The following is a 16056-nucleotide window of genomic DNA, read 5'->3' on the forward strand; positions in this document are numbered from 1 at the left end:
ATCGGTTGGTGTACTTTTTCATTACTAATTTAGTCATTTTATCTTGCATGTGAGTCAATTCTCTTCTTGTTCAGTCTTATGCATTTCTGGTAGACCCCATTGAGATCGTTGTCCATAAAGTCTAACCCAAAGATCCTTAGAGATAACTCAGGCACGAGGGAACCCTACACTCCCTGGTTGACAGTCAGATAGGCCACAACTGCAGTCCATTTGAACCTGCGTCAAAGGTTCTGGCACGCCCTGCATCCATCCCAGCCCGAGCCATTTTGTGAGAGTGTTGGAAATCTCCTCACCAAACAACAACAACTGACCTGCTTCTCGAGTTGATGCTTTGCATATAAGCTTTTAACCAGTTCTTTCTTCTCTTCCAGCTCTTTTGTAAGGCACCCACGCCCATGTGCAATTTCAGCCGTTGAGCACCTGTCCAATAGCTCTGCATGGTGTCAAGACAGAAAACCCACTTTGTCTGCAAGGATCCGGATACACGTTCCGAACTCCACAATAAAATCATCTTCAACATCATTAACAGAACTGAAAATAGTAACAATCACAATACATTGAAAATCTGAGTAAATACAACTCAAGCAATTATAATAAAAATATGTCAACAAAATAGATAAAATGATGCCGCACTTTCCCAAATATAAGGTTAAAGGAAAGTGAAAACAAAATTGACAAAAATCAGACTTCCACAAGTTTTATGTAATGAATCAACTAAGGAATAACTAAATTTAAATAATCCAAATTGATGTGTGCTTGGGCCACATCCACCATGAAAGGAAAATACACCAAATATATCAGAAGCACCCAAACTTAAAGCGGAAAAAAATCTAAGCCTCCTAATTGAACTGCCAAGCTTTGGGGAAATGTTTTGAGTCAATTACTTACTTGGCCAATGAAAGAGCAAAAGCACGCAAAGAATCAGAAAAATCAGCCACTCCACCCGTTGCAGTAATGCAACTCCGTAATCTTTCAAAAAGGCTTTGCATTTTCACAGCGGAAGCCCGCAGTGCACTATACTCTGAGGCCCTCCTATCAGCAGCACAAAGATGAGTATGGAATTCCTCTCTACCTTCATGCAGGCAATTTTCCAAGTGAGCACAATTCATCTGTTGACAGGACAAACACATCAGAATTTTTTTAAGTGTTAATAATAGTAGTACATAGAACAAGAACTACCAAAAAAAATGCCCTTGTAGTAACAGTATCACCAGTCATAGTTCTTCAAAGGATTAACATGAAACACAATATATAATATAACAAATGATCAGCACAAGCAACAATTTCTTAATATAATAAAACAATAATGTACTCCAGCAGCCTCTAACTTCGCCAGTCATCCGGTACAAAGGAGTGTGTCAATTTCAAAGCAGCATAGTTATTTAGTTGCAAAGTTTCTATTTGTTCTTCCGGAAAGAATCCATAAAGGTGTTCCCACAGGCATAAGATGTGCATGGAAGAACTTTTGAGACAAGCAAATCTTGTCGACCAACATTGAAGACATCAAATAATGCTGTAAGTGCTATTATACAAATTGACAACTGATCATAAATCAACATTATTAGGCTTCTTAAGAACAACTAGTAAATAATTCAATGTTATTTTCTACTAATAAATAATTTAATTAACAGAGAAAAACGAAAAAAGAAAAAAGTACAGAAACCATCCAAGTTCCAACATCCCCAGCTTGTTTGTGCCCTTAAATTATACCAACTTAGGAACACAATATAAATGCCATTATGAGTAATAGCTGATTTCTGGACATTAATCTCACTCACTGTCGAAATAGGATAAAGCAGAGGCTCATATACATTCTGATTTCCAAGATGACATGTTTTTTCCTAAGATAGATTCCAACATAAAACCAATGGATGCATCCAACTAGGGGTGTCAAACCTGTCGGCCCAGTAGGCTTCAGTTTGACTTGATTGGTCCTGCACCTTTGAGCATCAGGACCATGACTGACCGACTACATAAACCGGCCCTCAAAGCCAACAAGACTGAAACTGGTTAATAACTGGTCGGTCGGATATTAGTCTTTAATTGGTTTTGGTTAATCGGCTCTTAATTGATCCGTTAAGCCATTATTTGTCTATATTTTGGCAAAGGGTATTAGGATAGGTAAATTATTCCTTAATTGATAGTCTTCAATCGGTCTCAATCGGTTGGGTTTTGGGTAGATTTGTAATTGAGTCATTCAGTTGGTCCACCAGGTTGATCAGGTTGGACCGAAATCGACCGATTAAAAAAAACAATATATCCTAAAACTAAAGCTGGACTGTTTAAAAAAATGAGTCAGTTCAGTTTCAATTTTATCGAATGGTCTTAGTAGGGTCTATCTGCACGGGCCTGGAAATGACACCCCTACCAACTTACAACGTTTAACTCTCCTTTTCTACAATAAGTAGCAAGAAATGAAAGTAGAAAAGATTGTAGGGTGTGCCACAGATAATCACCTTGTACCCAAAGAAGCTAAAAATACTGGTGGTCATAATTTCTCTATATTAACATAAGGATCACCCCTGGACAATGTTCGCACAGAAATCATCTCACCCAAGGTCATCAGGGAAGAAAGATGCACGAGGGCCAAAATTTGTCAGAGTTGACTACAGGAAGAAACTATTGAAATACTTTCGGGTAGTAGTAAGAAATCATTAGAATTCCAAGGCAAAAAGGTATCAAGGGAGAGACTCGAGGGCAGTGTGATGCAAATATACCTTATTTAAGAGAATTTGTTCTAGGTTTTTATCAAATATCGAGAACTTATATGCAGAGGAATATAGATACAAGAAAATAGCAAGTCATTCAGTAAAATAAAAACTGAAAATTAGAAAAGTAAATCAACATTTAAAATATCAACACAAAAATTATCCCAAAAACAATGAAAAAAATATCTAGCATTAAATTACATTTGCCCCACAAAAAAAAAAACTCTAAGTGTCACACCCCGAACCCACCCCTGGGAGGATTCGATGGCTGACCCGAATACCCAATGTATTCGGAGACCACCAGGATCCAAATGTAGTAAATACACATCACAAGCACAACACAATTTCAAGATAACACGTGTTACATTGATCAGAGTACAAGGAAAGTAAAGTGCTATAAGTTTTACACATATTATTTACATTGAAAGTTCCAACAACCCGATATTCTAGGTTTTCAACCATCGATCCCACACACAACTATTCTAAAACACATACTATGAAAATTTTTCCACAAAAAAGGATAGTACTAAACAAAAGAAAATAAAAAGGTAACGCCACATCATCAGTTCCTGTTCTCCAAGTAATCCTTTCAGCCACAAACGCATTCACCTGCCGGATCATCTAAAAAGAGAAAATTTCACAGGGGTGAGCTCTACTGAGCCTAGCAAGTTAAGGATAGATCACACACATACAAGCATGCATCCTAAATGCATGGGTTCAATTTTAATATTTAAATCCACCTAACAAACAAATGCCTAAGTCAGGTCTGTGCTACGACAACAACTAGGGAGACGTTCTCGGTTCCTTCTTAACCGCCCCGAGACGTAACCTCAATTGTTGTATGGAGCCCACAGTGGTCGTTGGTATTTTATATCTTCCCATGGGTAGACCCCGATAATCATAGCCAGGATTCCATCCCGGCGTTCTTCACACTCCTCATTGATAGGGAGCTATGATCACCCAACACCTGAACCCTTGCTGGTAAGGGTTGTAACACTAAGGAATGACATTCCTAGCCATATGCAGTCTAAATGGCATAGTACGAGGTGTACAGTGCTCCCGCATCCCATACTACGGTACACCATACCTCTCGTTTTGAAGCCGACTACGGTATCTAATCTATCACATGAATTCATATTGCCAACCATTCTACATCATATCATTCACAACCATAAGTTATAAACAATGAAATCAATAAATATCATAAATAAAACAGGAATAACACATGCAAATGATTACTGGCAATTGTATCTAAAAATTTAAATTAAACGTTCTTAAAACAATCAAAGCCTACCCCCACTTACCTTTTCTCTTTCGTGCAAAGTCTACCAAGTCTGGGTCAGAGATAAGCTTCGGATTTGGTCCTGGTGAAATATCTAATTTCCTGTTACAAGGTTCATTTCATTGGAATTCGTAATTGGTATTTTGTTTAATCTTTGTTTGTTTCTTGTTCATTTCCTTTTCAAGTGATTTTATCGTACCGTCGAGCCTTATATGTTAAGTTTCAGTTTTGAGCTTCTTTATGAAAATTGTACTTCTTTCTGTTGTGATTTTAATGGCACTAGAATCGAAGTAAAATCATTTACGGTGAGGGGCATACGATTGGCATAACCCAACTGTCCAAAATCCATGTCTTTGTCTAAACCTCGACTTTGAGATCAGGTTTGGAGAGTTTCTATTTTGAATGGGTGTTGGACCAAAACATGGTTTTAGAACATACTTCTGTTATGAAAATTTTGGCATTGGTTTCGTGATTTTACGATATACCATTTGTGAGTTATCACTGTTTCCATTAGATCTATTCAAAAATTTTAGTCTGTCCATCGGGTATGTTCACCGGCCAAAACGGGACCCATAAACTTCAAATTTGGTTTCAGTTCCTAAACGAAAAAATGTCCGTCGTCGAGTCTAATTTACAGAGGTTTTGGAATCAGCGGATTTGAAGTTCTGGAGAGTGAGATATCTCTATTTTTCATATAAGGTGTCAATTCTGAAAATTTGGTTTTTTAAAGGTTTCATGTTGTAGGTACTGATTGGTTATTCCTAATAGGCACCTAGTTATTATTTTTGTTTTGCTGTCCCTCCAAACAGACCTTAAGCTTTAGTTTAAGTTGATGTTTAGGGTTTGTTTGGTTTTATACATTGTGAGTTGGGCCTCTTAGTTATACATACATATGTTGCCAAACAAGTTTTAGTTAGGTTGGGTTAGATAAAATCAACCCAAACCGAACCGGGTGGAGAGAGTTTCTCTTCACCCATCTTCAACCTCAAGTTCCCATTTTTGTTTCTTGCACATAGCAGTTCTTTCTTTTTTTCTTTTTTTTTTTTCTTATATTGAGATGGAAGAGGGTCAAAACCACCACCTTGTGTTGTGGTCGGATCCGGCGGCCGGAGCCATCACCTCTATTGCCAAAAAGGGAGAGGGCTGTGGTTAGCCATCATGGCCGAACCCCCTTCTTCACACCATTTTCTCTCCCTCTCCTCCCCTTCTCTTCCTCTCTTCTTCCTTCTCTTTTAGAATTCACACACCCTCTCTCTTATCCTCTCCTACACTCCTTCCATTTTTGTTTTATTATTATTATTTTTTTTCCTTACACCAAATCTGAAATCCATTGTAAACTAAGAAAAAATTTCAGAAAAAGAAACGTTTACTTATGGAGATGAACTACTCCACTTCCAATCTTGGTCCTCTTCTTCTTGATCCCTTCTAATTGCCCCTTGATGTCTTTTCTCTTATCTCTCTTTCTTTCCTCCAGTTTCTTCTATATTTTCTCCAAAGTTACTGAAATGGAAGAACGAGAATGGTCTCTGTTTTACCTTTTTGTGTTTTCAAATCTAAAGCCTAATTTATAAAATCCCCATTTTACCCCTCCTAATCCCACTAAATACCTCCTATTCATTTAGTCTTAAATTGACACCTACCCACTTAGTCATGTGTTTGATTCTAAGAATACCATTAAACCTTAACCCATCCACATGTTAAAACCCACTTTCTATACTAAGAAAATAAAATAAAATAAAATAATACTATATACAAAACACTATTTACTTAGTATATATTTATATATATATGCCATAGTATATTAATATTCCTAGGGTATTATAATTAAATAAAATTCTTATAATATGAAAGATTTATATGTAAAAAAAAAAAAATACAAATACTAATAATAATAATAATAAGTCTTGCATTATTATAATATAATTTTTTTTATTTTTTTATTTTTTATAAAATAGCATAAATAGTATTAAATCGGAGTGTGGTCATGTTATGGTCGCTTATCGAGAGCAGTACATTTGTTTGTGAACTTTACAATTGCATGGGGAAGGTATGCGTCGTTTTATCGACAGGTGACGTATTGATGCCAGAATTCCATCTTCCGTGTCTACTCGTTCAAACACCCAATCCACGTTCCACAGGGTACATGAGGCTAAAACTTCAGGTTCCGGGCCTAGAATGGGACTCGGGCTAGGGTTCGGGTAAAAAATATGCCAAGCCGTAACACTAAGATCTATCATCTAGTTAACTAGTCAAAGTTTAGTTTTTGGAGAAACAGTGTCAACCTCAGAAGCATGATTTATCCTCCTGCAATATTTATTACAATCAAATCAACAAGAAAAATGAGGCTATCAGTTCATCCAAAAGTACCTGAGATTCATCCAGCAGCTTATGGCTGATTTCCAGTTCTCTCTTCAGAATATCCAACTCGTCTAGAGCAGCTTTGAGCTTGGTTTCAGTCTCACTGTACTGGTTTGACTTGTCTGCTAGCGCTTTCTGCAGTTCCAATACAAGATCACTCACTAAGTTAGATGCTGAATCTTGCTCAATTGCAGCTTGACAAGGCAACATGTTCAGAGGTTCCAATGTGGTTTCAGTAGTGGAGCTGGTTGATAGTAGCAAATGCAACTTCCCCACCATCTTCTCTTGTCCTGGTTTATCACCTGCTTCCAGCTCATCTCGATGTGGCTCTAACATTGAAGGATCCAGCTAAGGATTTAGTAAACCTGAAGAATCAGCCATATTTTAATCCACACCTTCTCATGCTTTGCTTGATTGTTGTTGAAACTACTCTGGTTTGGAATCCAATAGTGTAGACGTGCAAGAGAGCTCATCCATGGGTTCAATAGAGATGTAAGGCATGTGGGCTTCTCCATCACCTGATATTTGTGATTTGCAGTCATCAGCCTTCACAGATGAATGGCCAAACTCAAAGACATCCTTTCCACCTGGAAGTTTCTGCCCTTGCATATACTGATTGGACAGTCTCTGCTCCAGCTCTTGAATGCGCTTCTCATAAGACAAGCATTGCATCTGCTTCATGTTAAGCATTGACTGGAGATGTTTGCCATACTCATCCCTCATATGCAAGGCTTCTGCTGTCTTCTCCGCCACATTCTTCAATATGCTATCCAGCTTACTGTCATCTAGTATTTCATATTCAATTTCAGGACTAAAAGAATACATCAGAGCTATTGCAGAAGCAAGTTCAGCTTTCAGTCTTGCATTTTCAACTTCAATTTTACTTGTTCCAGCAACTTCTACGGACTCACAGCCGTCGAGCACGTCGTTAGAGTAGCATTTTTCAGATGATTCTATGGTATTTCCTTCAGCTTCAGCAAAGTTAGAACTATCATTTGACATCGACATGTACGCTTTTGGTGTTCCATGCTTCTCTCCTTTATAACGGATCCCAACCAACTACTCAGGATCATAATGGTCAACATCAGCAATATCATCAATATCTAGCAAACTAGTGTCAAATGGAGCTATATTGACATCACACTGATTTGGAGTATCAAACAATCCCATGGATGTTAATATATCCCGAGGAATGAAGGCATTCTGTGCTTTTAAAAATTCCTCTCGTCTTCTTACCTCAGCCTCCCTCTTCATTGCAAGTTTTTCTGCCAATTGTCCAGCCATGCCCATGTAAAGCTTCATTGAAGCCTTCCTCCTCACTACTTTTACAAGGCATGCCCTGTATGCAGGCCTAATCCCACGCAGCAACTTTAGATCTTCAAAATGATCATCTTGGCGTGCCATTGCTTCATTAAAAGCAGGATATCGTAGACGGACATATCTGATCATAAATTGAACATAAGCTACCTTTTGCATGCAATGATGCACAAAAAGGTTCATATCATTCTTTTTATCCATGCAGAAATCGAGCAGCTTTGAAATTGAATAATTGCAAGCCTACATTTTTGGTAGGTGGTGCTTGTCATGGGCATCATACATTGGACCAAGAGCTGAAACTGCATCATGAGGACGGAGGGAGGCAGACAATTGGCAGCTCAGACAATCATCGACTAGTTTCTTCACAGTGTCAACATCTTTACTGCATATAAGCAGAAGAATGATTTGGTGTAGAAAAAAACAAAGGTTGTTCCAAAAAGAAAACTGTTATTGGAGGTTGGTGTACCAGTATCCAATATGGATAGGTGTTGGTGGAAACAGTATCAAACACTCACAAGATGACGTGGATTATGATAAATGCAGGGCATGCCAGAACCTTTGACGCAGGTTCAAATGGACTGGGGTTTGCGGCCTATCTGACTACCAACCAGGGATGTAAGGTTCCCTCGTGCCTGAGTTATCTCCAAGGACCTTTGGGTTAGACCATATAGGTTACGGACTCAATGGGGCTCACCAAAAGCTTGTAAAGATTGATTGAGAAAAGGAGTTGACCTTTGCACGAAATATACTTACTAAATTAATTAACAAGAGAAATACACTAACCAGTTACAAACAAACCAAATCCACAAGAACAGAACTTCTCCAATGATTGGCTCGATGGCAAGTACACTCCTCCAACTACTAAGAAAGCTAAAATAAAACTGATAAGTAGGAAAACAGTAAAGATAATGCCAAGGAGTTTGATTTGTGTGTCCTTTTTGCCGCAGCCTTTGCCCCTTTTATAATGATCCCCTTCTACATAGTGGCGGCTGATCCTTTGGCCTAAAAACCCTATCTCTCATCTCCATGTGGCCCCCCTTTTTAGCACATTTTGCCACTCTCACCTGGGCCCACCGTTGTGATGATAGTGATCCCCCTCTCCCTCCTTAGAAGTAGGAGTGACCTCCTCAACCACCTTTGACGAGATCCATCCCTCTCCTTGGTAGCTGCTGACGTGCCTCTCTCTCAACGGTCTCTTGATGGCGTACAATATTGTGGGACCCATCCAAAAATGGCTCCAACAATTGCCCCTCACAACTTCCTGAGGCGGTGCCAAGTGGCCTACCTACCATTAGGAAGTTGTGTGCCTTTCATGTTGCCTCCTGGACTTCCAACGCCCTAATTATGATGCAATACCCTATTTCGCCCTGGAACGCTGCCCCTTCAATCAAAGCGACACCCCCGATGTAACCGTCGGCCTTTCAGTCAGCGTCCAAAATAACCACGCTCCTTTTGAATTTTGAATTCTCCCAGACTGGCGCTATAAGTTCCCTCCATTTCCTTTTTAAGGCGCCATTCTCCCTGGTTTTCCTTTCGTTCTCATTTTCTTCCAATCATCCATCTTCTGATCCTGTGCCATGGACAACTTTCCTCCCTACCCCATGATTTCTCAGAGGGAGCGAGAACTCGAGAAGACTTTGAAGGCGAAACAAGCATAGCTCCCGTCTTCATCCCGTTTTGAGGTACTCATCCCTTCTCCTGATCCTCCCCAGTTTATGTTAGGACTTGCTCAGCCTGATGTACCGGCTCCTATTCCCAACTTCCCACGACACACGGATGAAGCCATTCTCCTTTGATCCTCCACCCCTTTCAGCGTTAAGCCTAAGCCTTTTAGCCATCTCTGACCGTCCTTCCTCCCGAATTGGGAGGCGTGGGTAGACCGCATTGCGGCGATAGAGCATGACCACCTCAAAGCCCTAGGGATTCTCAACGCCCTGGATATGTCTAGCACTGCCATCCCCCCAGCCATCCCCCTCCTATAGGCTGCGTTACATTTTTGGTTGAATTCTAGCAACGCTTTCCTTTTTCCCTGTGGGCTTATGAGCCCCACCCTTCTTGACATTGGGGCCTTTACCGGCCTTAAGGCCGTTGGCCCCGAGTTTTATGGGGCTTCTCTTGGCTATATAGATTCTAGAGGGTTTAAGATATAACACGGCCTAGATTTCACCAAAAAGGCCAGCTATAGGATGTACCTGTCTTCCATTCGGGGAACCTAAGGGCCCGTTTCTGAGGCCGAGTTTGTAGCTTTCCTGCTCTTTTGGATTTGCCGTTACCTAGCGTGTGTAAAATCCAATAAGATCACCAAGACCTAACTGTGTCTGGCAAACGCCCTCACCCAAGGGTGTCCAGTGGATATGGCTTCTTTCGTCTTATCCTCCCTCTACAGGGGTTATAGTAATATAGTTAGCACCAACTTCGAGTCAGGGGGTGGCCCTTTCTGGCTGCTTCAAGTCTGGTTGCGAGATTATTTCCCTTCCTTTTACACTCCCTCCCCCGTCCTTGAGTGCCGTTCCATCAACCTCTATTTCATGCCAAAGTTGACGGAGGAGGAACGTCCTTCTCTACAGGATTATCATACCTTCTTTCTCGGTCTTGGGGAGTCCCATTCCCCCGCACTGTTTATGCCCTTTCATATTCATCCAGATCTCCCTCCTTGGCTATGTGATGCTTTGTCCAACCCCTGGGTTGCCCTCGAGCTATGGCGCAAGTTCCTAGTCTACAGGGACCTACACTTTGGGGTCACCTCAGAACCTTCTGGCAATAATACGTGCGGGGTCGAAGTGTATATCCCCAATGTTGTGCCCGCTAGTTCGGCCTACGGCAATCTGTCCCTCTTCCGTGCTATTTCTCCAAAAATAAGGGTGGACCCACTCGGCTTGTCCTCAAAGTGACGGGTCAGATCGAGCTCCCCGCCATCATGGGCGACCTCATCATGTCCCATTTCTTCCCTGAACCGTTTGACCCAGAGCCTTCCGCTACGCTAGAGTTTTCAGCCTGGTGGTCCATGTACTCCTCTAACCTGTCTGTCGAAGTGCTTCCTCCCATTGCTAACAACGCTGACTCTGAATCCGAATTGCAGATGGAGGATGTCTCTGGCAAGGGCAAAGCATCGACCTCCCACGTCTCAAGTAAGTCACTTCTGAACTCTATCCTTCGATATGAAGAGGCTTTCGGAGTCAAGTACCATCCAGGCCGCATCATTATGCAGCGGCGCCACGACCTAGTTGTAGACCGTATCCATCGCGAGATGCACGAAGAATTCTTAGCCCAGCTAGTGATTGCTCGCAAAGTGGCTAGGAGGGCCTACGTGGATATGAGCAGCTTTGATTGCTCATTTAAAGCCTTCATGGACCTACAGCCTGCTCTTCCTGACGCCAGCCTGGGCGTGGCCGAGCTTATCAACCCCCACCTTTGGGTGTGGTCCGATGGGGTTGAATTCATTTGCTCCTATGCCAATGACTACAAGGTCACTCGTACAAGGCATGCTGTCCAGGCCGTCAATCCTGCCTGGCACGGTACCCCTGTAACCCTACGGTCTCTGATTCCTTATTATCTTTGTAACTAGTGGCCTGTTATCTGGTGTCCAGAGACTCGCCCTGCCGGGTCTGTGCCTTCCCAGACAGCTGGCGCAGACACTTCCCAAAGCGGAGGACCCCATCATCAGCCCCCACCACTCCGTTGTCCAAAGGTCATCTCCAGAAAAAGCCAAAGCAAGCAGCGAAGAAGCCCCCTAAGCAGTAGCAGTCCCACATGGAGGCTCCCCCCAGCGAGGAAGTTTTTGAACCGCCATTCAATCTGACGCTCCCGGTGTCGTCTGGTGAAAGCTCATGTAACACCCTCCCCAACCCTCCTGGATGTTGCTTCAGGTTTAGAAGAGGAGGACACCCCAGTCTCAGGTTCCCATGATGAGGCGATCTCCAAATCGCCTGCTCCCGTTGTTTCGTTACCCTTCTCGAAAGTCATCAGCACCGGGGAGCAAGTGGGCACTTCTATTCCTGTTCTTGCTCTGGTCTGAAGTCCTTCACCTGATTTGGTGGTACGTCCTGACGATGGTCTCTTTTCGCGCCAGTCTGGCTAGGTATCCTCTGATCGATCTCCTCTTTTTGACAGGATTTTGATTTTGACTCGGTCCTGGCTGGCTGCCTCACCCCCCTTGGGGAAGCCCTTCCTATGGGCACACCAGCCCCACTCCCTTAGCTGTTGAGGAAGTGAAGTGCACCTTTGTTGAGTTTGTAGAACAACAGCTCCCCGCCAAGGAAGGTCTTGACCCAGACCATTTTCTCGCGCTCAACCAGCCACTTCAGACTCTGTCAGCCTGCACCACCCTCCCAGACTCAGCCAATTATGGGTTAACAAAGCCACTACCGTCATCCTAGATCCGACTGCCAACGCACTGCAGGCTCTTAAGGTAGTCCGTGAACTAAAAGCAGTCATCAAGGAAGGGGACAACATATGTGCTGAGTGGGAACAGACCAAAGCGAAGCTTTAGGAATAAGGTAGGACCAACAAATATTTTAAGGATGAGATCAATGCCTTGGGCTCTGAGATCACTTGCCTGGAGGCCGAATTGCTTGCAGCCCGACGAGCCAAAGAAGAGAAGGAGGAACTGGCGAAGCCCTCCTTCGCCAGTTTTAAAGTTCTTGTCAAAATTGTAGAGGCTCTTCGGGCCTTCGCTGCTGAGGCCGCTAATTTGAAGGGCGATCGGACTACCCAATTGGCAACTACCAACCAAGATGTTGCAAACCTTGAGTCCCAATGGAACGACCTGTGGGGTCGTTCCCCAAAGAAGAGTTTTCTTAAGCCTGCGTGCCTGGCAAAATCTAGGGCAGATGTCCCCTAGTTTTGAACACTTCCTTTTGTCGCAGTAATACTTTAATTCTTCTTGCTCTGCGCCTGACCGTCTAGGTCAGTCTCTCTTTTTTTCCTTTATTATTATTTTTTTTTGAACATGCTTAATGGCCTGATCGGTGGGTCAGCCTTGGATTGGCTTTGTCTTCAATGCCCCTACCCCAGATCCCACATAGTGGGGTGGAACCTTTTTAAGAATTTCCCATTAATGGGTTTTAAGTGCACGTCTCCTTCCATTTCTCTTAGCCTATACGCTCCCCCTCTTAGCACTTGATGGACCACGAACGGTCCCTCCCACGTAGGGGACCACTTGCCATAAGTGGGATCCTTAGTCCCTACCGGAAGGATAGCATTTAGTACCACTTCACCCTCCTGGAAACTCTTGGGCACCACCTTTCTATTATATATGGCCGCTACCTTTACTTTCTGGGCCAAAACTCGATCAAGGGCCCTGAAGCGCTCCTCATCCAGATCTTCCAGTTCGGTCAGCATAAGTGGTGGGCGTAAACCCCTGTTGGTACGCCACCCTTACAGACCTGACACTTATCTCCAGGGGGAGGACTGCATCATGCCCATAGGTGAGGGTGAACGGCGTGCTCCCAGTACTTGTTCGCTGCGACGTCCTAAATGCCCATAGAACTTCAGACAACAACTCAGCCCATCTTCTGGGGTTTTCCTCCACCACCTTCGCTAAGCAATTCTTCAACACCTTGTTGCTTACCTCGGCCTACCCATTCCGCTGAGCGTAGTAATGCATGGAATGGGTTATGGTCATCCCATAATTCGCAGTAAACTCAAGGACTTGGTCCCCAGTGAAGACTGACCCATTATCGCACGTAATAGTCTCAGGCAGCCCAAATCTGTGAATTATTTAGGTTTTTAGGAACCAGATGACTTCCGTCTGGGTGACCATCTTCATGGGAATGGCCTCTGCCCACTTGGTGAAATAGTCCATTGCCACGATTATGAAACAATACCCCCTCGTAGAGGGCGGCGTCACCTTCCCGATCAAGTCCATTGCCCATCCCCTAAATGGCCACGGCTTCACGACTGGGTTAAGCTCCACTGCAGGGGCCTGCTGCACCGAACCTTGCCATTGACAAGCCTGACATCCTTTGGCATACCTCACACAATCTGCCAGGATGGTTGGCCAGTAATAGCCATGCTTCCTGATTAACCATCTCATCTTAAGGTCGGCTTGGTGTGATCCATAGATCCCCTCATGCACTTCGGCCATGACCACCATAGATTTATTGAGGCTGACGCACTTGAGTAGCAGACCGTCCTTCCCTTTCTTGAACAGGTCACCCCCCATCAGGACATAACTCAAAGCCCTGTACTTAGTTCTCCTATCCATATTAGGACTCGGGTCCCTCAAGTATTGGATTATTGGGTTTCTCCAGTCCGGTTAAGTGTCCTCTACCTGGTTCACCTCTACCTGGTCCATGTCAAGGATCGATGAGACCAACTGCTTTCATATGATGACATTTCACTCTAAATAGTCTTCTATGGGGCGCAAGCCTGACGCTACCTGTGCCAAGATGTTGGCAGTCTGATTCTTGACCCGAGGGACGTGTCTTATTGACACATCATCAAACTTGGCCATCAGGCTTTTTACTAACAGGTGGTGATGAACCAAATGATTGCTTTTGCAATGATATTCCCCTGCCACCTGCTTAACCACAAGCTAAGAGTCCCTGCTCACCTCAATAGTTCTAGGCCCCCATAACGAGGAGAATCTTCATTCCGATGATGAGGACTTCATATTCTGCCTGATTGTTTGTGCAAGCCCCAAGTGGACAGCTAACTGGGTCTCCACTCCCTGCGGGGACTAGACCGCTACTCCTACCCTGGGTGACTGGCTGGTTTCAACCCATCGAATGGCAAGGACCAAGGAGTAACGCCTATGTGCGCGATTTCCCTTGCCTCTCCTTGCTCTTTATTCTCACCGATCTGTATAGGCAGGTGATCTATGAGGAAATCGGCCAATGCTTGGCCTTTAACAGCCTTCTAAGGTACGTACTAAAGGGCGAACTCCACCAATGCCAAGGCCCACTTTCCTACTCGGCCTCTCGAGATTGGCCGTGTGAGCATGTACTTAATAATATCGGTTTGGCATATATAACCTCGACCATGGTCGGTAATAAGTAATACCGTAGCTTGGAGCAGGACCAAACTAACACTAGGCATAGCCTCTCCATTGGCGTGTAACGCTGCTCGATCTCGATCAAAGCTCAGCTGAGGTAAAACACTGCCTGTTCTATCCCAACCTCATTGTCCTGGGCTAACAAACTACCAATCGAAGATTCTGTAGCTGCAATGTATAGCTTTAATGGTACTCCTGCCTGTGGTGGTGCCAACACCGGGGGCCTGACCAAGTAATCTTTGATTGCATCGAACGCCTTTTGATGCTCGTCAGTCCAAAGGAAGTCTTCCCCTGGCTTTAGCTTCAGTAGGGAGGAATACACCCTGGTTTGTCCTGCCGAATTTGATGTGAATTGTCAGAGGAAGTTGACTTGCCCCAGAAACTTCTGCAGCTCCTTCTTTTTCGTCGGGGGCCAGGCTTCCCTAATGACCTTGGTCTTGTTTCGGTCTACCTCTATCCCCCTCTTATGAACAAGGAAACCCAAGAAATTCCCAGCTGCTACCCCAAATGCACACTTGAGAGGATTCATTTTAAGGCTGTGAGACCTCATCCTTTCGAATAATACTTTCTGAAGGTGGGCTAGGTGTTCCCCCTCAGCTTCAGACTTTATCACCACATCATCAATATAGACCTCCGTGAATTTGCCAATCATGTCGTGAAAGATGGCGTTCATAGCCCTTTGGTAAGTGTCTCCGGCGTTCTTCAAGCCGAAAGGCATCAACCCCCCATTCATAGGTCCCTAATGCCCCAGGACACCAAAAGGCCGTTTTCGGCACATCTTCCTTAGCTATGAATATTTGGTTGTAGCCGGCATGTCCATCCATAAAAGACATTATTTGGCTTCTAAACGCAGAGTCCACAAGCATGTCTACTATGGGCATTGGGTATTCATCCTTCGGGGTTGCCTTATTAAGGTCCCGAAAATTGTTACACACTCTTAACTTGCCATTCTTCTTGTCCACGGGGACAATGTTAGACAACCATTCCATAGATCGAGCAAGCCTTATAAATCCGGCCTTGAGCAGCCGCTCTATCTCGTCCTTCACTTTCAAGACGACATCTGGCGCCATGCACCTGGGCAACTGTTTTACTGGTCTGAAATTGTCCTTAATGGGCAACCAATGTTTGACCAGCTTTCAGTCTAAACCTGGCATCTCGGAATAATCCCAAGCAAAATAATCTCTATATTCCTTCAAAAGAGCTACAAGCTTTTCCCGAAATACATGATTAAGCAAACTACTAACAAAGATAGGATGTTTATCGTCCTTGCTTCCTAAGTTAACCTCCGTCAGTGGGTCCTGTACCTCTGTCAATGTTTCTTCCATCTTTGACGGTGCAGGCCGTAAGTCCTCCATCCTCATCTTGGCTTAAGATCTTTTAGCTTTCTAGCCGTTATT

The 16056-nt window shown here is 43.6% G+C and overlaps 1 pseudogene; it reads right to left on the reverse strand.

The window, feature by feature from the left end:
* Positions 1-221: 221 nt before the first annotated feature.
* On the reverse strand, positions 222-15729 carry LOC122648120 (annotated as a pseudogene).
* Positions 15730-16056: the final 327 nt, after the last annotated feature.

The sequence above is a fragment of the Telopea speciosissima genome, unplaced genomic scaffold (assembly GCF_018873765.1).
Source record: "Telopea speciosissima isolate NSW1024214 ecotype Mountain lineage unplaced genomic scaffold, Tspe_v1 Tspe_v1.0484, whole genome shotgun sequence".
In the NCBI taxonomy this organism is placed as follows: domain Eukaryota; kingdom Viridiplantae; phylum Streptophyta; class Magnoliopsida; order Proteales; family Proteaceae; genus Telopea; species Telopea speciosissima.